This window comes from Macaca nemestrina, chromosome 2 (genome assembly GCF_043159975.1).
Source record: "Macaca nemestrina isolate mMacNem1 chromosome 2, mMacNem.hap1, whole genome shotgun sequence".
NCBI lineage: Eukaryota > Metazoa > Chordata > Mammalia > Primates > Cercopithecidae > Macaca > Macaca nemestrina.
In genome coordinates this window covers 203,310,216-203,337,064 of record NC_092126.1, presented here as the reverse complement: position 1 = coordinate 203,337,064, position 26,849 = coordinate 203,310,216, and positions in this window count along the sequence as shown.

Below are 26,849 nucleotides of genomic sequence, written 5' to 3'. Positions count from 1 at the left end.
GGGATGAGTAGGCTCATGCTACAAAAGACAAACCTTACAATCCTCATGGCTTGACATAAAACAGTATTATTTTTCCCTCATGTGGAGCCCAATGTGGATTAGTTTGTCCCCCTTCAAAACAGTATTCAAATTCCATCCTTCAGCGATGCCATCTAGAACTCAAGCTTCTTAAATCGCTACAGAGAGATCTTGGGATTGAAGCAAGATGATTTTACGCACCAGGCCTGAAAATTATTTGCGTCACTTTTATTCCCATCTTGTCAGCAAGAACCGGACTGAGTAGCCCCAACACAACTGCAGAGGAAGCTGCTGCCTCTACAGGAGCATATGGATATATTGATAGTCCCTTGAGCCTAAAACATATTTCAAGAAGAACTTCAAGAAGTTCTTTAACAGATTCCTCTATCTGCCAGGTACCTAATACAGATTCCTAGGTGAACTGGACACATAAATGCAATGAGAAAAACATATACCAATATTGTGTGCTACGTTGAAAGGAGATAATGTGTTTTATGGGGGAAGTTGGAGATACATGAACAGATATTTCCAAATCAGAACCCTGCTTTGCTAACCTTGTTTAAAAGCAGCAGCAGCTTTCTCAGGAAAAGAATGTGATTCAAGTTTGGTATGCCTTCTTTTTCTTTTTCTTTTTTTTTTTTTTTTTTCTTTGAGACGGAGTCTCGCTCTGTCGCCCAGGCTGGAGTGCAGTGGCCAGATCTCAGCTCACTGCAAGCTCCGCCTCCTGGGTTCCCGCCATTCTCCTGCCTCAGCCTCCCGAGTAGCTGGGACCACAGACGCCCACCACCTCGCCCGGCTAGTTTTTTGTATCTTTTAGTAGAGACGGGGTTTCACCGTGTTAGCCAGGATGGTCTCGATCTCCTGACCTCGTGATCCGCCCGTCTCGGCCTCCCAAAGTGCTGGGATTGCAGGCTTGAGCCACCGCGCCCGGCCTCCTTCTTTTTCATTGTTTAGATTCTTCATCTTTGAAAAACAGCTAATATTCATTAATAAATTATTTTAAGTCGTCATGCTAAAACTAACATATTTGTGCAGCCATGACAGCACTTGTGGGATGAGTCAGTGAAAAATTCAGGGATTTTTAAGATGATCACACTACCTTGAAAGATTAGATAGAAAAGTTCACAAGAGCACAACAAGTACAGACTCATAAAATACCAAAAGGATTTCAAGGTGCTCTAAAGGTGGATAAAATAAACAGAGATTTGAGAGAAGATTCTCATTGCCAATGACAAGATAACTATTTAGAAATTCCTTTGCCAGCTGAACCATTTCCAGATTGAATTATTATTGGGGAGTAGCAGAGGAGTTGAGATTTGAGTATATTTGATTACATTTTTTCAATGTACTCTGCTTTCTATTATATATAAAAAGAGAATCACAATTATGACCACTAAAAGTAAATTATGCCACTAAATTGCAACTAGTCTTCAAACATTCTAGAAACATTATGACATTTAACCACTTTCTCAATTTTATTTTAAAACAAATAAACATATTTTCCAGGCAAACAAATGTGTATTTTAAGGGTAATGACACGAACATATTGATTTTCTTTTCAGCAACTGTTGACTTTTTGGTTGAATTTATGCAATATACTTTCTGGACAAATATATGTTGTGGTTATTTCAGTGTCGTGATTCATAGCTTGAAAAGTCACGCTTGATTGATAACACAGATAAAAAATCCGAAAAGGATGATTGAAAATGCCATATTAAAGATATCTGAAAAACTGGCAAATAAAGGGAAATATTTGTCCTGTTTTTCTATATGAACAGCACCATTATTTAACCCAATAGTACTTAAGAAGTGTCCTTTTATAAAAATATCACAGGTAATACATTAAAAATAAATGTCAAAATTAGAATGTTGCTGTTTTGCAATCTCCAATGAACTAATAAAAGAATAGGCCCAAATATTGATGGCTTTTGATATCACTAAAGGAAAGACAATTTAACATTATGTGCCTACTGATGAAAGAACACAATGCCAACTATATTCTCAGAAAAGTGATTGAACCTTATTCTCATCCAGTTTATGAATCCAGGTTCCAATCTGCCAGATATGCAGAGAACCATGAGAATGCAATTCAGCAAAATCCAGACTATGAAAAATGCTACTGGAAAAGAAAAAAGGGAGAGAAACAGACTTAAAAGATAGAACAATGTTTACAATGGGGAAAATTAAATTATAATGTTTATGAAAGTATATTTAGGTGATAAATCTATTTAACAAATAAAACAAGAAGGGATTACAAGAAAAGTCACAACAAGGGTTGCTTTTGGAGGGAGAGGAGGAGATATGATCAAGATGTGGCCCATGGAAGCATTTTCTAGGATGAGTAACAAAGTTCTTTCTTGACATGAACTGCAGTTGCAAGTTTACAAGCCTTTAACTAATTAATTAAGCCATGTGTATTTTTTGGGTGGTTTTCTTTGTCTATTTTGCCATAATATGATTCTAAAGCGCATTTGATAAATATTCAATGTAAAGAATATCTGTAATCCTCAGAAATGTTAACAAAGATGCATTTAAATGGTATTACTGCACTTAAATGTATTGCAAGGCAAATTTAATTGTAAAAGTACTTGGTGTGATTTCTTCAACCACTTTGTCTGTAGGCAATTTTCCTTTCTACCTTTTCCTGTCAAAGAAACTAGTTGGTTATATATATTTTTTCATCCAAAAGACATATTGATTTTACTAGGAGGCTAAACGATACCATTTTGCTTCTCCCTGCCTGTTTCTTCTCTAAGATTCTAAATTTCAGATCTATCATTTTTGACAGTATTTTTTTTTTTTTTTTTGCCTGCCTGCCTTATGATTTCCCCCTTCTAGTTTAAATGCCCTTCAGGATTACTTTTTCTGAATCAGAACATCATAAGTGCTGTATTACATATTATAGAATGAGATGAGCTTTTAAGAAAGCAGCCATATTCTTGTAAGAGAACCATGCACTGAAAATACAAAGTAATAAGAAAGTAAGGGGGAAGATTTCTTCCATGTGCTTAAAGTGACAGAAAAAAAAGCATTTCAAAGGTTATTTGTCCAGCCTACACGTTAAAGTTATTTATCAGACTGCAAAAGAAGCCATATAGTACAAACTGGAACAAAATTGGTGTATTTGTAGATATATTATGGACTCCTCATTACACAGGTCCTTTCTGAATTGGACACTAGAATTGGAACTTATAAATCAGTTTCTGTCATCATATATATCAAGGCATATAAAAATGAGTTGAAACCTTCTCAGTGCTAAATGTAAGGAAGGGAGGCAAAAGGTACAATTGTGTTTGTCAATGCCAAAATCTTATGGCGTGTCAGGCCTTGACCCAGTGACAGCCTTAACAAGTGATACCCACAATTGTAGAATTAAACAACTTTAGAAGAAACAGTTGCTGGGCGTGGTGGCTCGCATCTGTAATCCCAGCACTGTGGGAGGCCAAGGTGGGCAGATCACCTGAAGTCAGGAGTTAGAGACCAGCCTGCCAACACGGTGAAACCCCGTCTCTACTAAAAATACAAAAAATTAGCCGGGCGTGGTGGCACACCCTGTAATCCCAGCTACTCGGGAGGCTGAGGCAGGAGAATCACTTGAACCCGGGAGGTGGAGGTTGTGGAGAGCCAAGACTGTGCCAGTGCACTCCAGCCTGGGCAACAAGAGCGAAACTCCATCTCAAAAAATAAAAATAAAAGTAAATAAAAGAAACAGTTGTAATTAAAGTATGTGTGTGGATATGTGTGGATATACAAAATTCTTATTTATGAACAGAGAGAACTGATATCCTCAGAGTTTAAGGAATAGTCATTTTCCTTGGCTTAGGTAGCCAACTCCACCCACTCTGTAAGATTTCTCCCATGTCTTCTCAGCTTATCAGTGAGGTCCTGCATCCACTGGAGCTTTTAAAAATACAATTTGTTAATACTTGCCTGATTATTTGAACCTCCTAACTTTTTCAGTTCAAACTTTTCTGAGGCAATACTGTATTTTTGTCTATAGAGAGCTTTCTTAGGGGGGGACGGGGGGGCACGTAAGAGATTTGTGGGTCACTTCAGCCAGGAAGCAAACTAAGAATAAATGGAGTATTATGTGTCAACAAGTCAGTGAAATGTAAAAAAAAAAAAAAAGAAAGTATTTATTGTAGCAGAGTAAGCCACAATGCGTGTAATCTGTGAGTATATAATCAAGAATTGATTGCAGTTCTCATTTCAAGTAACATGTACTCCATGCTAATTATAGACAGACATATATTTCTGAATATTTGTGGAATTTCTACCTAATGTGATAGAAGTGGTGATTATCATTACCTGGTGGGCTACAAATGCTTTAGGGGTTGATTAGGCACATTCTCTTCTCCAGGTTCATTTTGATATCTGCCTTTTGTGGAAACAACAGAACTAAATTTCTAGGAGTCCACAGTGTTATTTTAAAAAAGAAGTGACATTGAGCTTCCTAATTTGTAAATACTTTTTTCTCTGCAGTGTTGGCTAGGTTTGTTTTGGTGAAGAAAGTCTTGTTCCATTCCTATAGATTTAACTACCATTGCTAAGTTATAAATTATCTCAAAAGGCATTTCACTGTGTACCAGAATGCTCACATCTTCTCTCCTTCTAGACCTTGAGACTTGGCAGAGTCTCAGAATTACCATTTCAGATGGGAAATTCATTCTCTTTCCTCCAGATCAGAAAATACCTTCAATTTGTATATATTAGTAATCTCTCTAAGAAGCTCTCTCAACCAAAATATGTTACTGGTCTCAGGAACTTGGGAACAAATGACTTCACAGGTGAGAGGTTTGCTTTCTATTCAGGGTGGTTTAGACCATCGTTATACCATATACTCTCCATCTAGGACCACAGCAGAAGTAGTCCCAGAGTCACCTAAGCCAGGAAGCTGGGAGTCACCTATTCTACATCTCTGCTTCCACTACCATCTATCACACCAACTACCCAAATTTGTGCACCCTGCCTCCTTAATTTGCTTTCTCTCCATCCTCTCTGTTCTTGCCTTATCCTAGGCCCTCATTAGCTCTAAGAGCCAGGAAAATCCTGTCTCTAACTATAGGCTTGTGTTTTTATGATCCAATCTCCAGCAGTCTCCAAGTTAAAGTAAAATATTTTAACAGACCAAAGTCCACACGTTTAATGATACTATACCTAAAAAGAAAACTTCACAAACTCATGTACTACTGCACAGGTCCTATCTCCACTTAGTCCTCTTTGAATCTATCTGATACATAATCAGATCTGCTGAGCAAGTGTTGATGATTCCTTTTGTATACATACTGAACAATGAGTAGGGGTGGGGTCGGGGGAGGGAGATGGCATGCAGCGGTTGAGAGTTTGCTGGCAAATGAATGATGGGAACATTCATGTATTGAGCTGGCTTAAGAGAAGTAGCCCTGCATCGTCCGTCTTCCTTCTGGAAGGTGGCAGTTTGGCGAGAAAGACTTATGCCAAGCAAGCTGCCCTTGTTTGCAGACTCTGGCATTCTTTTCCTCATAAGGCTAATTTCCTGAGTCAGACTATCATGGGACATTCTATTATACAGTTATATCATAAAGTCAGCTTACTTATCTTTACCATAAAAATATAGTGTTACAGACTGTTTATATGTCAAATTCTGTATAATAATTCTTATGCACAGTGAAATTTGAGAACTGCCAAATTGGACTTAAAGAATGAAGTAAAAGAATTATATGTGCAGAATTCTCATGGGTATTTAAACCATTGCTCCCTTAAGATTACTATCACATTTTTGAAGGTGAAAGTGGGATGTGTAGTGAATTTGAAAATGTCCCTCCTTGCTTGCATGGTTGACTCCATTTTATCTAACATTTACAACCAATTAACTTAATAAAAGGTAAAGAACTTGGATTCTGTTTCGTGAAAGAGAGAGTCATAATGCAGTTTAACTGATATTAAGTTGGGAGCGCTGCATTTTTATAGGAGCCAAACAGATTTGCTGCAACTCCTTTCATACAAGCACATGAAACACATCCTTGGACAGAAAGAATCAGTTCTCTGGACAGTACAAAGGACCAGTAGTCACCTCAAACTTTCTTTTTCTAAAGCCAGTAATAATACTGTACCTATTAACTCATTAGATTTTTTGGAACAAAACTGAGGCATAAGGAAACAATAAAGAATTAAAATCCACACATTTTAAAACATTTTTTGGACTGCAACTTGTAGTATCCTTCAGTTTAGGTAGAAGGTTAAGAGTTTTATTAACAGGCTCCTGTCAAACATGGACCTGAGCTGGGGATAGCTGTCTCAGAGAAGTGTAAGCTGCCAATGTGATTTCCACAATAAACATGAACAGTTTGGTCTTGGTTTGCTACTGTCTTATATATACAAGGGGACCTCAAAAATTTTGTGGAAAATGAATGTAAAAACGTTATTTCTCAGCATAAGCTCTAGCAAGTTCAAAACACTTTTGTAAGTAATGATGCCAGCCACCCTGGTTCTTTAGTCCATCCCTAAGAAATAGGAATTGAGCCTTTGCAATAGAAATGTAGCCTTTTTTAGATTATTTTGCCAGCCACCCTAGTTCTTTAGTCCATCCCTAAAGAAATAGGAATGGAGCCTTTGCAATAGGAATGTAGTCTTCTATAGATTATTAACTAAAGAAAAATGGTGCCCTTTAAAGAATGTTTAAGATTAAGAAACAAAAAGATGTCAGAAGGATCCAGGTCAGGACTGTGAGGTGGGTGCCTAATGATTTTCCCTCCAAACTCTTACAAAATCGCCTGTACTGGAAGAAAGGAATGAGCCGGGAACGTGGTTGTGGTGGGGAAAGACTCTGGTAAAGCTTTCCAAGGTGTTTTTCTGTAAAGCGTCGGCTAACTTTCTTAAAACACGCTCATAATATAAGCAAGTGTTATTTTTTGGCCCTGCGGAAAGTCAACAAGCAAAATGGCTTGAGCATCCCAAAAACCATTGGTACCGCCTTTGCTCATAATTGGTTCTCTTTAGCTTCAGCCGGGCCACTTTCTTCTCTCGGTTGCTTTCCTCTTGTTACTCTTCAAAGAAATGCTTCAGAACTTGATTCCACCTGTTTAAAATATCCACTGAAAGCTCCGCCCCTATCTACAGGTGACCATGTGGTTACAAGAGTTTCGGCGCCCGCTGAGGGGAAACTGCTCGACTTTCACTTCAATTTCAGTCAGAATTGTGTGAGCTGGAGTAGTTGAGATGTCTACGATGCTGGCGACTGTTTTTCCTTTTAATTGTTGGTCATCCCCACTAGGACATGAACGAGATGAATTTTTTCCTCACAAACTGATGTGGATGGTCTGCCGCTGCAAGCTTCCTCATCATCACTGCGTCATCCCTTCTTAAAATGAATTATCCATTTGTAAACTGCCTATTTCTTCAGGGCATTGTTCTCATAAACTTTTTGTAAAGGATCAGTGGTTTTACTATTCTTCCACCTAAGCCTCATCATAGATTTGATGTTTGTTTTTGCTTTGGTTTTAGCAGAATTCATGTTGCTATGATAGGGGCTTTTTTCAAATTGATGTCTTATCCTTAGTGCCTCAAACTACACCTGTTCAGATATGTTATAGTAAGTTAGTACAAGTTTATTTTGGAGCATAAAAAACCATGCAATCCACACAGATTTCTCATGAAATTCACAGTTCAAGTGAATTTTTCCTGAATGTTTTCAAGATCCCTCATATTTCTAAAAGATTCTGACATGTTACATGATTTTGTTCATGTAATTTGAAGCAGTCAGGCTACCTCATAACTAATACCAACGGAACAGTTAATGAACTTTGTGAACCTAAAGGAGAACACACGAAAGCTTGTATTTCTTCTGAGAGACAGCAGTTGCTCCAATGCTGTATCTTTTTATAAAGCAGAATTAAATTCCTTTTTTGGGTGTTACTAAAGTTACTCCTCATTCTTAATCAAGACCGCTTAGTTAAAAAAAAAAAATACAGTGACTCTGATGACAGAAGGGGGTGAAAAAGTCAAATAGCAAATTTAGTTGAATGTATTAAAGTTTCTAATCAAATTTGATCCCTGTGAAGGAAAAAAGAACAAGTCTTTATAAATGTTCTTAATCTGTTTATTCTCAAACTATTTTTGTGTCTTAGGGAATTGTTTTATTTTCCATTGTGCATATTGTTGAACATTTATATATGGATTTAAGAAAAATCCTAACACACATCATTGGTAAAAATAAAGTGAGGTAGATTGACAGCACAGTATCTGAATGTGATCTACAATGTTGAGAATTTCAGGTTAATATCACCAATGTCTCCAAACCAGTGAGTCACATGAAGGAGCCCTCCTTATGAGAGAGCTCTCAGGGTCATTAGAGAATTGTGGCACACTTGCTCTCTGACAGAGCCTTTCTCTTCTGGTTCTCTTTTTCTCGGAGATCCTCTATTTTATAAACCTTTCCTGAGTCTCTCAGGCATATTAGGCATTTTTCATCTTTTATCTGAATTGCAGCATACAAGTTTTCCCTGCGTTCGCATGTTTCCCATGGTGCCCTTGGTTCTCACTCGGTTGTAAAATTTATTCCATTTCACCACGTCTTTTACCTGCCTCTGTCTCTCCTGTTCAACTGAATTCCACAAGAGGACGACTCTCATCCATATCTGTTACAGTATCTGTCAGACGTCATACTGCATGTGCATTTGAGCATGGTAAATGAAAGGGTGACCTTTGAAATTTTTTTAGAGTCTCCATCTGAATTTTTAATCTTAGTTTAATTGAAATATATGTGGCTATGTAGTTTGTGTAGTTAAGTAACATTATGTACAGTCTTTAGTTTTGATAGCCTTGAGATCTTGCTACCATGAGTCATAACTGAAAAAAGTAGGGTTTTAACTAATTTGGACATAAGTTATGCAGAAAGATTTTGGAATAAATGGTTTCTTCCTTGATAGCTTAAATGTATTTATTGGTGTCAGGCATTGTGCTAGACATGGAGATTACCAGTGCATAAAGTAACATACTCTTCATATGGCTTATCAGTTAAGAGAAAGATCTTGAAAGTGAAATGGCTTTGATTTGACTAGCCTCTTTGGCATGAGCATATTACTTTATTCTGTTTTGTTTTATTTTATTTTATTTATTTTTAGGAGACAAGGTCTTGCTCTGTCACTCAGGCTGGAGTTCAGTGGCATCATCATGGCCCACTGTAGCATCAAACTCCTGGGCTCAAGTGATCCTCCCGCCTCCTCTGGAGTCACGGGGACTGCAGATGTACTGCACCACACCCAGCTAATTTTTGTTTGTTTTCTGTAGAGATGGAGTCTCCCTATGTTGGCCAGGTTAATCTCCAACTCTTTGCCACGAGCAGTCTTCCTGCCTTAGCCTCCCAAGGTGCTGGGATTATAGGCGTGAGCCACTGGGACCAGCCTATTTTGTTTTATTATGTTACTTCCTCATAGTAGAAATGGAGGGAAATATGGGAATCACTTATAAGTCTATGCAAATAAAACGTAACTATTCATATTTTAGAGTATGCCCATCCTTTTTCAACAATAATTACATACTGATTCCAAAGTTGGGATATACGTATACTTTTGTATATTGATATTTTTCTTATTAGACATCCCTATACTACTCCTTCATATTATTATATTGACTTCAAATATTTTGATAGTTATCTCTTTCTCTTATCACTGGATGTCCAGATTTTTTGTTTTTATAATGCTATAAAAAACATGCTTGCCTATTTTACCTGGCCACATTTGTGATTAATTATTTAGAATGGATTACAGGGTGACACACTTTTGCCACAGGACTTGAACATAAGAGAAAAAGAATCTATCAAGGCTACTGAAATCTCCCTTTAGTCTCAAACATTTTGAGTCTTTCTTCATGAAGGATCGTAACAAGTGAAAATAATAATTGTTTTATCATATTTATCATTGTTCTTTGCATCTGATAACTTTGCCTAGGAAATCTAATATTCAAACTATTAAAGAATATGGTGAGCATTCTATTTTCTACCTTCAGATTTTATGATGAATCCTCTAATTTTTCATCAATCAATATAATATTAGCTACTTGTTCCAAAAGATTATATTTGTTAGGTTAGAGAGTTTTAACTTACTGATATAATGGAGATTTTCTAAAACTGAAAATACCTTAATTCTTATTGTAAGCTGACTTAACAGTGATAAAATGTTATTATAATGTGATATTGAGATTAACATTATAGTATTTTATATGGATATTTGCATGTACAATTGACCTATATTATATATTATATATACACTATACAGATGCATCTTATATATTACATTTATATAATGTTATATTGTATATGAATATATTTGTATTATATGTATATACATATACATATAGGCATACATCAGAAATATTGCAGGTTTGGTTTCAGATGACTGTAATAAAGTGAACATTGCTATAAAGCAAGTCACAAGAAATTATTTTTTTTCAGTGCATATCAAAACAATGTTTACAATATACTACAGCCTACCAAGTGTGCAATAGCATTTTGTATAAAAATGCACATACCATAATTAACAATTTTTTTTTAAAACAGTGTTAATGATTATCTGTGCCTTCAGTGACTGGTAATCTTTTCATGGTGGAGGATCATACCTTGATGCTGATGTCAGCGGACTGATCAGGGTAGTAGCTGCTGAGGGCTGGGGTGGCTGTGGCAGTTTCTTAAAACAGGAGAGCAATGGCATTTACCACATTGACTGACTCCTTCTTTCACAAAAGATTTCTCTCTCTCATGCAGTGCTGTCTGATAGCATTTTCCCCACAGTAGAATTTCTTTAAAAATTGGAGTCAGTTCCCTGAAACCCTGCCTCTGCTTTGTCAACTAAGTTTATGTAATATTCTGAATTCTCTGTTGTCATTTCAACAATGTGCACAGCATTTTCACCATGAATAGACCACTTTCTTTGCTCATCCATAAGAGGCAACTTCTCATGCATTAAATGTGTATCATGAGGTTGCAACAATTCAGTCACATCTTCAGGCTCCACTTCTAACTCTAGTTTTCTTGGTATTTCTGTTGCATCTGCAGTTATTTCCTCCACTGTAGTCTTGAAATCAACTTCTTCCAAACTCCTGTTAATGTTGATATTTTTACCTCCTCCCATGAATCACAAACATCCTTAATGACATCTAGAATGGTGAATTCTTTTCAGGGTTTCAGTTTACTTTGCCCAGATCCATTAAAGGAATCATTATTTATGGCAACTATAGCCTTGTGAAACATATTATTAAATAATAAGGCTTGAAAGTAAAATCATTCCTTGACCTATGGCTGCAGAATGGATGTTGTATTAGCAGGTGTGAAAACAACGTTAATATCCTTGTACATCTTTGTTAGCGTTCTTGGATGACCAAGTGCATTATCAATAAGCAGTAATATTGAAGGAGATCATCTCTGCTGAGCAGAATGTCTCAAGAGTGGGGTTAAAATAGTCAGTAAATTATGCTGTAAACAATATACCATCATCCAGGCTTTGTTGATCCATTTATAGGGCACGGGCAGAGTATATTTGCATAATTGTTCAGGGCCCTAGGGTCTTTGAAATGGCCAATGAGCACTGAATTCAACTTACAGTCACCAGCTGCATTAGCCCCTACCAAGAAATGCCTGGGGCCTGGCTGGGGCTGCCCCTGCGGGACACTGGAACCACGCCACAGTGGGACAGTGGACAAAACCAATCCAAAGCCAAGCTTGGACTGGCCATGAACCCAGCCCCCGTGCCATGTACTCAGGGAGCTGCATAGTCTCCTTAGAAATAGTCAAAGCTTTGCCCAGAAAAGAAATGTATAAACTATATTTGACAACATAACAAGCTACATTTTTTTTTTTTTTTTTTTTTTTTTTTTTACCATGGGAAAAAATAAAACTGAAGCTTTGAAGCCAGACGTTGACTTTTTTCTATCTATGAAAGTACTAGATGGAATCTTCTTCCCCTATAAGGCTGGTTTGTTTCCATTGAAAATCTGTTGTTTAGTGTAGACATCTTCATCATTTTCTTAGCTAGAGTTGCTAGATAACTTACAGCAGCTTCTACACCAGCGTTTGCTGCTTCACCTTGCATTTTTATGTTATGGGGATGGCTTCTTTCCTTCAACCTCATGAGCTAATTTCTGCTAGCTTCCCGTTGTTTTTTTTTTTTTTTTTTTTTTTTTTTTTTCCTGTAGCTTCCTCATCTCTTTCAGCTTTCATAGAATTGAAGAGAGGGCCTTGCTCTGGATTACGCTTTGGCTTAAGGAAATGTTGTGGCTTGTTTGATTTTCTTTCCAGCCCAATAAAACTTTCCCCATATTAGCAATAAGACTGTTTGTCTTTCTTAACATTCATTTGTTCACTGCAGTAGCACTTTAAATTTTCTTTAAGAACTTTTCCTTTGTATTCACAACTTGATGAGCTGTTTGGTGCAAGTAGCGTAGCTTTTAGCCTCCCTTGGCTGTTGATATGCCTTCCCTACTGAGCTTATTCATTTTTAGCTTTTGATATAAAGTGGGAGACATCATCTCTTCCTTTCCCTTGAACATGTAGAGGCCATTATAGGGTTGTTAATGTGCCTAATTTCAATATTGTTGTGTCTCAGAGAATAGGGAGACTGGAAGAGGAGAGAGAAGGGGGAACAGCCAGCCAGTCAGTGGAATAGTTAGAACACAATTTATTCATCAGGTTTGCTGTCTGATAGGGTGTGGTTTGGGGCATTCCCAAACAATTACAGGAGTAACATCAATGATCACTGATTGCAGATCACCACAACAGATGCAATAATAATGAACATGTTTGAATATTGTGAGAATTACCAAAATGTGGAACAGAGACACAAAATAAGCACATGCTATTAAGAAAATAGAGCCAATAGACTTGTTGGACACAGGTTGCCACAACCTTCAATTTGTGAAAAGCACAGTATCTACAAAGAGCAATAAAATTGTGTACAATAAAATGAGGTATACCTGTACATATTTTCAGTTTGGCTTTGGTATCTTTTTATATTTTTAATATGAATTGTGAATTTTTTAAAGTGTCCCAATACATGGCACAGGGATAATCCCATTACAATTTGAAAGGCCAATTTCTTAAATCTTAGGCTTTAATATGTTCATTTTAGCTATCATGTTCAGCTCATGGTAGCTCGTTTTCTTATTCTCAGGCCAGTTCTTTCATCATCATCATCATCATCTAATTTATGGTTCTCCGAATTAGCCATTGTATTCTAATTTCACAGCCTTTTTCTATTTTCTTTCCCATTTCCCTACAACAAATTACCTCAACCTCTAAATAAATCCTAATTTAGCCTAACTATCCAGCTACCTAACTCCGAAATTCAGGCAGTTGGGATTCAATAACAGCCCCATTCAGCTATAATTTCCATTCAAATTTCAGATGGATCCTCAAGGCTAACTCACATTAAAAAAAAAAAAAAAGAAAGAAAAAGGAAAAAAAAAAACAGCGTAATATACATGAGCATACACTAGAGCATAAATTCAAGGATGACTTTCATTTTTCACTCTTGTTCTAAGGAAATCTTGTTTGAATAAATAAATATATTTCCTCAATCTCGACTGCCTTAGCCGGCTTCCCTCTATAAAGTTCTTCTGATTTCCCATTTGAAGCTTTAAGTCGGCCTGACATGTGCACTTATTAAGTCCTAAAAATCTCACTGGTCATTGTGCCCCTTCACAAATTACACTTGAGTTTTTGTTTGTTTGTTTTTAAGACGGAGCCTTACTCCATGGCCCAGGCTGGAGTGCTGTGGCGCGACCTTGGCTCACTGGTCCGCCTCCCGGGTTCAAGTGATTCTCCCACCTCAGCCTCTCAAGTAGCTGGGATTACAGGTCTGTGCCACCACACCCAGCTAATTTTTGTATTTTTAGTAGAGATGGGGTTTCACCATGTTGACCAGGCTAATCTCGAACTCCTGATCTCATGTGATCTGCCCACCTCGGCCTCCCAAAGTGCTGGGATCACAGGCGAGGCCACCGGTCCTGGCGTTACACTTGAGTTTTATTGAATTGATTGCAGTTTTCTGAATCCACTCAGTTTGCTCACATCACTGTTCTTTGCTCAAGTTGTTTGCTCTCCCTGAGCTAACCTCGGTGTTATTGTTTGGACTATTTATTTAGCGCCTCTTCCTTTTCTAAACCCAGAAAAGGAACCAGCCGTTCTGTTAAGCCTTCCCTTGACCATGTCCCTAGACAGTGTACCTCTGGATTAAATTTATTTTCTTTGGTGTCCACGTTATCTTGTGCACCCTTCTATTGTAGTATTTTTACTGTCATATCATGCACATCATGCATGCATGTTTACTACTCTGCCCTTCCTCTAATTTGCAAACACCTCAAAAACAGAAACGTCAAAGATGGAAATCCTCAAAGACAGGAACTTCAATTATAAATTAGCACCCATTTGTCTCCTTCACTTTACAGCATTCTTCTCCTTTTATTATGGTATTTAGATTTTTTACCTAAAGATAATTGAATTTCTGAAAAAGTTGACTTTCTTATCTAAAAATTAAAATACTGATTAATAACTAGATTTATGTTCTAAAGGAAACAATAGGTTGGCATGTATAATTTGTTAGGATTTCTGTTCACTTTTTGCCTGTTTACCTAGAATTGCTACTCTCTGCATCCGTGTGTAAGGTAGTCATTCCCGGTGCATGGGGAGTCCATTAACAGAGGCTCCAAATCTCCTGAAAGTGCCGGTAGGGCTATGGGTCCTGCTCATTCAGTGCTAACAGTTTTAGGCAGAGTGGATGATCCAGTCAACCTTGGACTAACTCATGCTGTTTTCTGTTTCTTTTGTCTATTTTTGTATTGCCAAACTACTCATTAACTGCTGAAAGAAAGAAACCTAGGGAGAAAGAAATGCAAGTTAGAGTGCAGATAAGGCCACTGTTCCTGAATAAGAAATTATTACAATGGCATTTAGAGTAAACCTATGTAATTTCAATGTCAAACTCTTAAGCTAGTATATATGATACCTCTACCCTTATTTCAAATAAAAGTACATAATCTCTTTTACCTACCACATATTGAACTTCAAAGGTAATATTCTTAGAGGTGACAGTATTGTTGAAAGAATGTTTTTATCCTATATTTTCATTAATTTTTCCTTCTGTCTAATCCATTTTCTCTTTTGCCAATTATGCCTGACTTTTTTCATTTATTCTATTTTACATTAATCTCTAGTTTCATTGGATTGTCACTGTCAATTCTTCTTAGGTATCAGTATTTTCTTTCTGTATTCCAAATGATAGAAAAAGGAGTTTGGGGGCTACAACTTTGTTTATTCCATTTAGATCTCATCATCCCTCACAAATCCACATATCCTCATAAAATGGACCTGTATTCCTTTATTTGCAGTACCTTGAGAGGTTAATCATACTAAACAACACCCTTCAAGATTAACACAAGCATTTTAACTAAAAACATACATTATAGTATTATCATTATAATCTTAATGTTGTCTTGTTAATGTCTCATACAATATAATTATGATAAATACAACTGTAATGCAATGTAAAAATTGTGGAATCCTTAAGTGATCAGAAGAATAATAACCTGCCTTAATGGAAATTGTGAATATTGATTGCCTATCTAGTATGTATAGGACACTGCTAAGCACTGAGATATACAAATGTGTATAAATTTGTGTCTTTGTTTTCAAGGAATTTATATAGATTATTCATTTTCATTGATCTCCTAACTTTTAAAAGGTGGCAGCACAGTTATCTTAAAACTTAATGATTCCCTGTAATACTATCTAAAATTAAGGTGCATAGCCATTCTCTTTAAAACTCGAAAAGTTCTTGAGAAGGTAGCATGTGATCTACTCTATGATGTAGGCTGCTCGACGAAATTCAAAAAACATACATTTTCTTTTTATAAGATACCTTAGAAAGTATCTTCAAGGTTCTGCTGTTCCTCCGGTTCATCTCTTCTTCCCACTTTATCGATGAGGAAACTGCGGCTCACGGTGAACACACAGGTTGCTTACCATCAGCCAATTGGAGAATCAAACAAGTTTCTGAAATCTGCCTGGAGTGCTCTTTCAGACACAAGCTATGGAAAGTGGCAGATGAATTTCCAGCCCCCACTGACAGCAATAACGGAGGCACCTGCCTCATCCGGCATGATATTTTGTGTATAACTGTGATATGAAGGGTAGTTTGCGTGAGGCTTTAAGCAACAGGAAGAACTTCTGCGTCTTTGCAGCATGAGAATCTATCAATAAGGTGATCCTAGTTCCTTGCCTAATGAAAGGCCCTTGATCATGTACTTCAATAGGCGAAAAATAAACCTTCCTCTCAAAATACGAAAGCTTTTTATCCAGGTATAGAAAATATACAATACAGGAAATAATGTATCTATCTGCCACTGAAGCTGACTTTATTGCATTACAGGAGGCCATACTCATTGAGAATCATACATAATCATTGATAATAAATCATAAATTATTGATGTACAGTGGATTTTGTTTGACTAAAGCTAGTAATCTCCTAAATAATGACTTTCTGCCTCTTACCAGATTAGATAGTTTCATTATTGTTAAGCTTTTTTTTTTTTTTATTTTTTTTGAGACGGAGTCTCGCTCTGTGGCCCAGGCTGGAGTGAGCGGCGCCATCTTGGCTCCCTGCAAGCTCCGCCCCCCGGGTTCCCGCCATTCTCCTGCCTCAGCCTCCCGAGGAGCTGGGACCACAGGCGCCGCCACCTCGCCCGGCTAGTTTTTTGTGTTTTTAGTAGAGACGGGGTTTCACCGTGTTAGCCAGGATGGTCTCGATCTCCTGACCTCGTGATCCGCCCGCCTCGGCCTCCCAAAGTGCTGGGATTACAGGCGTGAGCCACCGCGCCTGGCCATCGTTAAGGATTTTAAAGAAATTTGTACTCATTCCCACATATTCCATTTTCTTCAGCCATTTTAAAGGTAACGTCTTATTTGGCACGGATAATGCAGGGTTTGTTTTCCTGGAATCTTCACATATACGCAGTTAATAGAATGGTAAAATAGCACAACCAAAACTGGCATTTTTCAATTCCCTTTTAAAATCCCTTTGCTATATAGGCTTTTCCATTAATCTTAGTCTTACATTCTGACTTCCTTTAAAATAGTTGAATTAAATGTAGAAAAATTAATTTAGAATAACTTTTTATGTGCAGCTACAAGTTGAGGCCACTTAATATTAAATGTGTTTTTCTGTCTAGAAGCCCAAAACGTACTGTTGACAAGGCCCTACCTTCCAGTTTTTGGTGTTTCCTCAAAAAGCAAATGATACTGGCCAATAATTTTATACTAGGCAAATTAGACATCATTACAGTGAAACAAATATAGGCAAAATGCATAGAGGTACCTGTTTAGGCTCTCAAGCCAGCTTTTTCACTCTTGAGGTTGTATGTAATGACAATAGTAATGGTTCCTAGGCCTATAGAATTGCTGTAAGGAATTAAATTTTAAAAATAATTTAAGGTGATTGGTTAGATACCAGAATAATCATATATACATATATCACTTAGATTATGCCAAATAATGCTATTGAAATTAAGGTAGGTATTTTAGTAGCTATTCATTTTGAACTTTGTAAGTTCAAAATACTTTGGCGAACAATTAGTATGTGGCTATTCTAAAATTAAATGTTCTGCACTAATATAGTGATCATTGTTAAACACCTTCTGTATGCCAGGCATTGCTGATATGTGCTATATGCACATTCATTTATTACACATTAAAACTCTCGGAGGCAAGAGTTACTATCCCATTAAACAGATGAGATAACTGCCTTCAGAGATGTCTGGTAAATGTCCAAACTTTATTCATGCCGTAGTCTAAGATCTGTAGGAAGCTTGATAGTTTAGATTATTACACACACTTGCCCTTAAACTTTCCTAGGACACAGTCTCATTATTATCAAAATTTCTGGTATAAAATTTGAGATTTTAACGAATTTTATGATTAAGTAAGCCCACTGTAGCTTCTCTCCCACTGATTATAACTAATAACTCTGGACCCCAAATCTCCTTCTCTCAACAAAACCCAACAAACAAACAGAAAAGAAGAAAAAAAAACCTCTGAGGATTCTGAAAAATCATCGCAGTCAGATAGAAAAGGGAAGTCAAAACTTGAAGAGCTGTATTGATGAGTTGTTTTTGTTGTTGTTGTTGTTTGTTTATTTTTCCTTTATGTCTTTAAAGGTAGGCCAAGCCAGGAACTTTGTAATGATTATGGTCAGCAAAATCCAGTCAAAGGACTGGGAGGAAGGACCTGTGTGAGCTGTAGATTATGGAGTATGTCCTCATTTACTTTTCCTCTTTTTTCTCTCGCAGCACTGCCCTGAAACCTACCCCAGTGATGTAGCAACATCATCCCAGTGCAGAAGGTGCACATGCATAAGACCCAAAAGAAAAATCCTTTTTTTTTTTTAGGTAGGAGAATCAGCAAAACAGGTCCTGTTGTGCAAAAAGAATGAGGGTGGGGAGAAAATTATTATTTCTCTTTCTCTCATCTTACTGCTGTCTTTAGTTGTTCAGAGCCTCATAAGAATGTAGAAAGCTAAATACCTTAAAAGAACCCTATTATTTTTGGCCGATGACTCAGCAAAAGGGGATTTTAGAATCCAGAAAGTGAGGCATAAACTCATAAGAAGAGGTATCTAGTGAAGAGAATCCCTAAATTTTGCATATAAACCAACCTAAGTCCTAAACTCACCCCTAAGCTGTACTTGTAAAGAACATACCCAAGTGAGTATATCAAAGTCTTCAAGAAGAGAAGGAATATATGACTCCAGCCAAATTCCGGGTCAACTCATGAGTTTTTCATGAAATGAGCAGGCCCAAACCACACAGCAAAACTTTAAAACTAAACTGCTGTTGAAAACCACTGCCCATAAAAGGCAAAGCAAACCTTACAGTCTGGGCCTAATCAGCTGATTACCTGCTTGAACAAACAAACCAATGCTCTTCACAAATTTAACAGGACCTAGATTCTCAAACATAGTATTCTAAAGGTTCACAATGCAACCCAAAATTACTGAACATACTGACAACTAAGAAAAAAAAGTGACAAAATCTCAAGGGAAAAGACATTAAAATAAACAGATGCTAATCTGAAATAACCCAGATGCTGTAATTATCAGATCATGACTTTTAGCCACACTTCATGAGGTAAAAGTGACCACTCTGGAAACAATTTAAAAAATAGAAATTCTTACTACAAAAATAAAAGCCGTTTTATAAATGGAAATTTTGCATTGGAAAAATATAATAAGTTAAATTTTAAAAATTCACCACCTGAATTAATGTGCAAACTGCAGTTGAGAAAGAAGGTCAGTGAAACATGTAAACATATATATATATAAGCTTCAAGCAAAGGTAGGATGACTGGACCTCAGTAAAAAAAAATCACAAAATGTCTGATATTAGAGCATGCTGTCTCTGACCCAACCATGTAAAATTCATCAACGGAAATATGACCACATGGTGTAAGGTGATGGTCATTACAGTAGAGACTTACGTGCATTTCATTTTCAGCATGACTAGCTTTGTGACTTTGGACAAGATACAAAATTCTTTGAATCTAAGTTTATTCATCTTCATAAGCTGTTGTAAGGATTTAATGGTAATATATATGTGTGTGAGTATAGATATGTGTGTGTGTATATGTGTGTGTGTATATATGTATATATAAACACATACATACCTATGTATCAAATTCAGATAAGTCTAACATACATAAAACACATGCTAATTTTTTTTTTTTTTTTTTTTATTTTACTTTAAGTTCTGGGATACATGTGCTGAACTTGCAGACTTATTACATGGGTATACATGTGCCACGGTGGTTTGCTGCACCTATCAACCCATCATCTAGGTTTTAAGCCCCACATGCATTAGGTATTTATCCTATTGTTCTCCCTCCCCTTGCCCCCCACCCCCGACAGGCCCCAGTGTGTGATATTCCACTCCCTGTGTCCATGTGTTCTTATTATTCAACTCCCATTTATGAATGAGATCATGCAGTCTTTGGTTTTCTGTTCCTGTGTTCCTTTGCTGAGGATGATGGTTTCCAGCTTCATCCATGTCCCTGAAAAGGACATGAACTCATTCTTTTTTATGGCTGCATAGTATTCCATGGTAATATGTACCACATTTTCTTTATCTATTCTACCATTGATGAGCATTTGGGTTGGTTCCAAGTCTTTGTTATCATAAATAGTGCTGCAATAAACATATGTTTGCATGTGTCTTCTTAGTAGAATGATTTATATTTCTTTGCGTATATACCCAGTAATGGGATTGCTGGATCAAATAGTATTTCTGGTTCTAGATCCTTGAGGAATCGCCACACTGCCTTCCACAATGGTTGAACTAATTTACACCCCCACCAACAGCGCGAAAGCATTCCTGTTTCTCTGCATCCTCTTCAGCATCTGTTGTTGCAGACTTTTTAACAGTCACCATTCTAACTGGCATAAGGTGGTACCTCATTGTGGTTTTGATTTGCATTTCTCTAATGGCCAGTGATGATAAGCTTTTTTTCATATGTTTGTTGGCCGAATAAATGTCTTCTTTTGAGAAGTCTCTGTTCATATCCTTTGCCCACTTTTTGGTGGGGTTGTTTGCTTTTTTCTTGTAAATTTAAGTTTTTTGTAGATTCTGGATTTTAGACCTTTGTCAGATGGATAGATTGAAAAGATTTTCTCCCATTCTGTAGATTGCCTGTTCACTCTGATGATAGTTTATTTTGCTGAGCAGAAGCTCTTGGGTTTAATTAGATCCCATTTGTTAATTATGTCTCTTGTTGCAATTGCTTTTGGTATTTTAGTCATGAAGTCTTTGCCCATGACTATGTCCTGAATGGTATTGCCTAGGTTTTCTTTTATGGTTTTCATGGTTTTAGGTTTTAGGTTTAAGTCTTTAATCCATCTTGAGTTATTTTTGTATAAGATGTAAGGAAAGGGTCCAGTTTCTGTTTTCTGGAAAGGGTCCAGTTTCTGTTTTCTGTATATGGCTAGTGAGTTTTCCCAGCATCATCTATTAAATAGGAAATCATTTCCCCATTGCTGTTTTATGTTTTTGTTCCTTGTTTTTGTCAGGTTTGTCAAAGATCAGATGGTTGTAGATGTGTGGTGTTATTTCTGAGGCCTCTGTTCTGTTCCATTAGTCTATATATCTGTTTTCATACCAGTATCATGCTGTTTTGGTTACTGTAGCCTTGTAGTATAGTTTGAAGTCAGGTAGCATGATGCCACCAGCTTTGTTCTTTTGGTTTAGGATTGTCTTGGCTATATGGGCTCTTTTTAGTTCCATATAAAATTTAAAGTAGGTTTTTCTAGTTCTGTGAAGAAAGTCAACAGTAGCTTGATGGGAATAGCATTGAATCTATAAATTACTTTGGGCAATATGACCATTTTCACGATATTGATTCTTCCTATCCATGAGCATGGAATTTTTTTCTATTTGTTTTTGTCCTCTCTTATTTTCTTGAGTAGTGGTTTGTAATTCTCCTTGAAGAGGTCCTTCATGTCCCTTGTAAGTTTTATTCCTAGGTGTTTTATTCTCTTTGTAGCAATTGTGAATGGGAGTTCACTCATGATATGGCTCTCTGCTTGTCTATTACTGGTGTATACGAATGCTTGTGATTTTTGGACATTGATTTTGCATCCTGAAACTTTGCTGAAGTTGTTTATCAGCTTAAGGAGTTTTGGGGCTGAGACAATGGGATTTTCCAAATACGCAATCATGTCATCGGTAAACAGATGACATGATTATAATTTTACTTGCTCTCTTTCTATTTGAATATCCTTTATTTCTATGCATGCTAATTGTTTTAAGCTCTAGTGTCTTACTCCAGACCTGTATTTTGAAATATTTGGGGTTCTAGTCTGAACGTTGATTGAGATAATTAGCTTACAGAATAAACTTTATAGTGCATTTTCTCTAAAAGTTTAAACATGCAACTCATTTTCTCATGAAGCAAATAATGACATAATGTAGGGACCTCAGCTAGAGAAAGATGGTCAAAAATTTTTTCTACACCATGTGTCTGTAACAAGGTTACTAGAAAGCTATACTCCCTATCCTTGCCTCTCAGATCTCTAGAACTGCTCGTTCCTGACTTTGCCCTAGTATTTTTGTTTATACCTTGAGTCAATAAAAGGAATAATTGCATGGAACAAGTCTATATTTATTGAAAACTTCTACCCTGTGTGTATTTGTTACCCAAAAGCCATGGTAATCCTTCCATGACTGATTCATCTCAGAAACTAGGGCCAGGAAAACATTACTTTTCCCTCATGGATTAATATGCTTTCTGGGCAAGAGAAGTTCTCTCATCCTATGTAGTTTTTCTTTCCACCTTTTAGCAGAAAATTCAGAAGTATTACATATGCTCAATGTGGCACTCTCACTCAGCCAGAATTTTTTGATTTTTTTTTTCTGCTTTATAGTTCTTAGTGGCTACCTCTGAATTGTATTGATTCCATTGTAAGTTGTCAAAAATGTCTTATGGAGACAATAAAATCCATGTGTCCTTTGGGACACATGCTGCTTCTCCAAAATGGTGTTTGTGTTATACATTATTTTAATTTTTCTCTCTTTTCCCAGATTAGCAAAATCTGGAAGTCAAGCGTACAGCTTTACTTTCCGTTCCTCCATGCAAGCTCGTCTTGGTCACACCACCACCGCTCCCCTCACAGACGAATAGAGAGCTGATTGTGATATGTTTCATACTCCGAATAGTGTGTGAAAACCTCTGAGTATGGTATCTTTTGTATTATTATGCAGAAAACATATTTTTGAATAGCTGTTGTGTTCCAAGGGCAGGGATAAATAAAACTATTTTACAGCCTTCCAGTAGTTCATAGAAATTTTGTGGATAGTTGTGAATATTACAGTAGCACATGATAAACTTCTACACTAAAGGGAGCCAGGAAGTACTAAAAGAACACAGAATGGTACACTTTTATATTGATTTAAAACTTGGAGTACAAAACAGTGAGATGTGTAGAAAAAAATCAGAAAAGATTTCTCTAAGGTCTACAAAATAGATCTGTTAGGAGGAAGATATTAGGTTCCTCAAAACTCTGTTATCATCTGGGAGACAACTGAAAGTACTCCTTTTAATTTATTTTTTATTTTTTGCATTTTTGCTCATTTTCTTACTTGATTGCCTGTTTCCAAATAAGGGTAGCTAAATAGCAATCAACAATATTCAAAAACCCGTTATTAATAAAGGCCATTATTAACAGTCTCTGTTAATCTTTATAACCATACAATAATATGTGTATGTCATTTCCATTTTATAGTAGAACACTCAAGCATAGAGAAGTTAAAAGATTCTGTAAAACTATACAACTACTAAAGGGTAAAACTAGAATTTGAACCGAGCTCGTTCATTATTAAAGGCTTTATTCTCTGTGCTTTATATTGCTGTCATATCCTCATCATTTTAGTTTTTGCCACAGTCTCCAAATCTTTTCAGAAAACAATAGAAACATTGTTTTCAGTGAATGCAATTATAGCTACAAATTTCTGTATTACTTCTAGTGTGTATTTCTAGTTATTCTCACTCATTGCCATTTTTTATGTCTAATGTCAGACATACATCTCAAAAGCTCTGTGTATTTTGCTAAAGATTTAAGAAGATAATCCTTTATTATATAAGGAGAAACGTTTTTTGGAAGGAGATGCTATCTTAAATTGGGTATAAGAAACATTTAAATTTGATTGTGTAGTTTATTCATCTGTATAAAAGAAGAAAATGCAAGTTACGTTTTTTGATACTTGTCATTTTCAAAAACAATTGGACCTAATTCTAACTATTCAAACTTATATTCCCTTGAAAGAATTCAATTCCACTTAAACAGAAGATTAGTGCTGAAATAGTATGGTGAGCAATATTGAATATGTTTGGGTTAAGTAGCTGTCAGTGACATTTTGTAAATATCTTGTTTATAAATATGTTGATTAGAAAATACAAGGCTTGATCATCCCACTGGGTCATCTGGTGGGATGCTAGAGTAATTTGTTTGGTGCTCCTTCTTAATGTTCTTTTCTATCTTACTTTGGGCTTATTACCTTTTTCTCGTAGCTAACTAAGGAGATGTTCTATTTTACATGCTAATTTTAATTCCCCTCCCCCTCCAAAGTCAGTCAATTTCTTTTATATCTTCCCTGCCAGCTGCAAGAGAAAGACAGACAGGATGAAGCCTTTCTATTGTCAGACACTGACAGAGCAGAGAAATATAGACAGATGGATAACAGATAGTAGGGTTCTAAGTACCCTACAATTTATTGAGGGAAATAAAGGAGAGTTGAGTGGCAAATTACCTACACTGTTCAGAAACCAGCAGGCAGCCCTGTTTGCCAGCTATCCAAATTGTTTCTGGGTAATTTGGCACATTTCTACTTTGTTGTGCTACGTCTAAAGGAATGACTTTGAGTTTTGAAAATTCCCTGTTGCGAAAGATCTGCTCAACAACAAGCAATATTTGGAAGGTGCTCTTCAGAGAGATACACGTATCTTCATTTTACAGCTCCCCAAAAAGGAGACTTGAAGCATGATCTTCTAAAGTATTAAAAAGATTAAATACTTGATTTTAGTTCATGTTTGTAGACTTTTTTGGTTTCCATTTTGAAAACTTACCATCTGCAATATTCACACTTGGAAATCTGACTTTGATGATGATATTGATGAATCTCAGATATCAAAGTTACTTTTCAGGTCCGTATTTCTCACCAGCTAGCAGTTTTAGATGACTGTCACACAGCGATGCTGTGGGATAGTGAATTACAAATTAGTATTCCACAGACATCGTTTTGCAATATACTCTAGAGGGAAAAAAGGAGAGGCGATAAGAAAACTTGAAGCTTAAATTGGTGTAGAAAGACAATGTTAAGCAGGAGTTTATACTACAGGATTTTGTGAAGCTTATTATGCATTATTGTTCATCATAAATCTCTGTAAAGGGAACACAGAAAATTGTTTTTCTCAGGATACCACTAGTTTTACCAGGAACCATGGTCCATGAATCACTCATTAGAATAATTATCAAAGGCAATAATGTGACTCAGCCTTCTTAGCAGTTTGAGTCATAAAATAATAACATACAAAAAGAAACCTAGGCCAGATGCAGTGGCTCACACCTGTAATCCCAGCACTTTGGAAGTCTGAGGTAGGGGGATTACAAGGTCAGGAGTTCGAGACCAGCCTGACCAACATGGCAAAACCCTGTCTCTACTGAAAGTACAGAATTATCCGGGCGTGGTGGCACATGCCTGTAATTCCAGCTACTCCGGAGGCTGAAGCAGGAGAATCGCGTGAACCCGGGAAGTGGAGGTTGCAGTGAGTTGAGGTTCTGCCATTGTACTCCAGCCAGGGAAACAAGAGCAAAACTCCATCTCAAAAATAAATAAATAAAAAGGAACCTTGTTCTTCAGAGATTTCATGTTCACACTTCAAACTTTCCCTCAATAAAGGATATTTTAAATTAGAAAAGTTGTTAATATCATTATTTGCACTATAAGTATTTGACGCCAAATGTTTCCTAAAATAATTTAGAGCAGCTCATTCGGAATTAATGAGACATAGTCCTGATATCCTACTAGAGGGCAAGTGCTGTAACAGATACTAGGGATATAACACCAAACAATATAGATGTGGTTATTGGCTTCATGGTGTATCCAGTCTAAATAACAGATTATCACAGTCTACCTGAAGCCTTTCAAAGACTTTCCCATGCCCACTGCAATCCTACCCCTTCCCCAAGGTTCCGTATAGTTCAATAGATGGCGTCATCAACTGAGTTACTTAAGTCAGGAAGCTTAAGTAACCTCGATTTTTCCATCCTCCTTACTTCCCACAGTTAATCATTGAGTCTTCCTACATACCATTTCATTTCTGATACTTCCTTCGATCCTCACTGCCTTCACCCTTACACATCATCGTCTTCTGTTCAGACACTTCTGTGGCCTGCAAACTTGGTTCCCACGTTGACTCTCCTGTCCTCCAATTCATCTGCCTAGTCATAATCAAGGTGATATTACAACCTTATTTTCTTCCTTGCCTAGATCAGATTTAGGCATTTTATACAGTTTTCAGCTGAATCCTCACTTTCTCAGAGATGTAATGGCCAAATACAAAGTTGGTCTGGTTTTTCCTATATTATACTTACACGCCTCCTTGAATATTTGAGGGAGGATGGGTTGGTGACAGTGATAACATTTTTTATAAAGTGGTAAATTCCAATTTGTTTCTCTGAATTATAAGCTCCTTAAGGACAGGGTCTGAGTCTGCCTTTGTTCACAACTATAGGACCAATACCTGATTTAGCTACTATAAAAGTGCTTGGAAGTTATTTATTCAGTCCATGCCATTGCTTCTGCTGCTCCTGCAGGGCGGAATTTCCATATCCCTCTTTTCCATCTATACCTCCCCACCTGTGCCCCAAAATAAATTTCTCTCCTTCGAGATTCAGATCAAATGTATTTCCCCAGTGAATTCCGTTACTGTGAATGCCCCAATGTGTTCAGAATTAATCAGTCACAAAATACGTTTTCCTCTATTTAGCAGTAATAATGTCCATCCCTCACCCAAGGCAATGATAATCTTCTATAATGCAAATGCCTTGCAGAGTACTTTGTGTAATGAAAACTTCTAATAAGAACTTGTTGAACTGAAGTAAGTTGTGCTGATTCTGACTTTGCTGACTTTATCCCATTAGGTAGAAACAGACACATATCCAACTACTTAATTTGATGCCACCAACCAAAGGAGTCTCACATGAAATATTGAGAAAAGAATTCTTTACTCACCCGACATTCGTGCTTCCTGAATCTTCACCATCTAA